The sequence below is a fragment of the Exserohilum turcica genome (genome assembly GCF_000359705.1).
Source record: "Exserohilum turcica Et28A unplaced genomic scaffold SETTUscaffold_12, whole genome shotgun sequence".
Taxonomy (NCBI): Eukaryota; Fungi; Ascomycota; class Dothideomycetes; order Pleosporales; family Pleosporaceae; genus Exserohilum; species Exserohilum turcicum.
In genome coordinates this window covers 1,139,052-1,141,734 of record NW_007359937.1, presented here as the reverse complement: position 1 = coordinate 1,141,734, position 2,683 = coordinate 1,139,052, and positions in this window count along the sequence as shown.

Below are 2,683 nucleotides of genomic sequence, written 5' to 3'. Positions count from 1 at the left end.
GCGAGGTATACAAGAGGTTGTATTCAATAAGGAGCTATCTACTCTGCTTACGTGGTGTTTATTTACTTATCAGAGAAAGGTTATGCCGGAGTATCTGAGCGCGTTGTCTGAGCGCTGCTCGGTCTGAACGTAGTTCAGATGGTGCGCGCGCAGCTTGGCCCGAGATTCCATCGAGGAGCTATCCAAAGGGCGTTCAGCCCGTTACAGTTACGGGCTATAGGAATGTTTATATAAGCTTAGATTTCTGGTTTTTACATGCTTCCATGTATGTAACATTTTTGTTTAGTGGAGGTCCTCACGTTGGAGATTGGTGGACGGTTGGATTCCTGTGTTTTGCATAAGCATATGTATGTAATGTAGTACAACTAGATCCGTGGGTAGAACAGATGAGTTTTCTGGCCCAGCCAAATGAGAATATGCCAGTGTGCTTCTGCCCAAAGACAAGGCCATCTGATCCCATGATGATGGGAAATGCTTCATTTGACATAGCTGCGATGGCATTGGTCGGCTAATGTGGGAATATAGGAGCCTCCTTTTGGAAGCGTCTATGATAAACCCTACGTTTGATTTGACGCCATCCCATCCATTATAACTAGCGGGTATAAATACTGTCGTTCCCTCCCATCTACTTTGGATTTCATGAGCACCATTCTGCACCTCTCTTGCATACACGCTACACCATTACAACCCTCGTCAACTACCTCGAAGTGTTCCTAGAAGACCATGTCTCTAGCTTGGAATAGCTTTCGCGCAATGTCTCGTGCCCTAATCATGGGAAGAACGCCTGCGCCTTTTACAAAGATATCGAAGTTCACTCAAGCAATGATTCGTCCACAAATCCGGAGCATCTCCTCAACAGTCGTCCAGCAAGAAGCACCAAAAGAGCCAACTCTGCCATGAAGATCTTTTATCCGTCCAATGCAACAACAGCATCGCATTAGACAGACGTCTGTCCAGCCAACCTACAAATTCCGTCCATGTCGTCCAAGAGGGTTGTGGTATGAGCTTGTGAACGCGCTTGTGACTTCTGTTATGTTCTATGTTGTCGTAAAATATCATGTCAGGTTTGTAAAGACTAAGAAAAATCCAGAAAAGGACGAGCTAACTTTGGGGGTTTAGAAGTGAGTTGAAAGCTACGTTGAAAGAAAATTCCCCAGAGGATCAAAGTAAGAAGTCTTCAATCAAGGTGCTATATCGATGGTGCTGACTCGATATCTAGCAGAGAAGTAGCGCATAGTCGTTGAGGGAAATAGGTGTTCAGGCGTTGGTTGGCGAGAAGTTGAAGGCGCTAAATCTGTACCCAACCAAGGGCGCGGGTTAAGGGCCTGTTCGGTAAAACTCCAGACGCCGTTCCAGACGCCCAAATAGTACTAGTTTTTCAAAACGGAGATAGAAACGGCGTCGTGTTTAGTAAAATAAAGGTTTAGATTGCACAAATAGAGGTTCTATTTTATTAGCGCAGCGCTAATAAAATAAACTCTACTTAGTGCTTACTAGACTGGCGAATGGGTATGGGGTTCCCGTGATGGGTATAGAGTAGGGTAGGGTCGCACAGACGTTAGGTAGGGATAGGGTTAGGTTGCATAGACCTAGAGTAGAAGTAGAGTTAGGTTATATAGACTATAAGTAAAGATAGAGTTAGGTAGACTGTAGCATAAGTAAAGGTAGAGTTAGGTTATATAAATATTAAGTAAAGATAAGGTTAAGTTATACTATTTATAAGTGTACTTAGGTATAGAGTACTTATACTAAGTATAGAGTACCTATATAAAGAAATTATATAATAATAAGTAATTTATTAATTATATTAAGTTATTATAAATAAGTAGAGCGTGTTATAAGATAATATAAGTATTAGAAATAGATAAGATTGTAATGGGCGGGCCCAACGGGCCGAGCGTACGACTACTTACGCCATCCATAGCCAAAAAGGCAGTAACAAGACTTCAAGCTTCTTGAAGTCCAGGTAGTCGTATAGATATACTCGATCACTGTAACGGGTCGAGTCCTATTAGACTGCGCACGCAACTACAACGCGCCCACCGCGCCAAAAAGGCTGGCACAAGATATCAGAGCTGCTGATATCGTTGCGTAGTTGATACATAAGATAGCCACCGCTATCTGTACTGTAGCGGGCTACCTAGCCCGTTACAATCACACACACACTTTAGGCGTAGCCTCTTACAATTATAGGCTTTTATTATATATAATAACTAATTACTTATAGCTACTATGCTTAAGAAAATTAAGAGGCTATAAAAAAAGTAGAACTTATTAAATCTAAAAAAAAAGTTTTAAAATCTTATCTATAAGTGTAATGGGCGGGCCCAACGGGCCGAGCGTACGACTACTTACGCCATCCATAGCCAAAAAGGCAGTAACAAGACTTCAAGCTTCTTGAAGTCTAGGTAGTCGTATAGATATACTCGATCACACACACACTTTAGGCGTAGCCTCTTACAATAAGATTACCAAAGATTAGTAGAGTAGTTTTTATTATTATGCTAGAGTAAATAGCACTAAAAAGTAGCGCTAGACTCATAATACTTTTAAAGTCTTATAAGAGGTAGCTAAGGCCTACTTAATTAGCTACTTATAAGGTGTGTTTATTTATTACTAATATTTAATATTGCTACTCACGTTATAGACTACTTGCTTAATACTATATATATAAAAGAGTTAT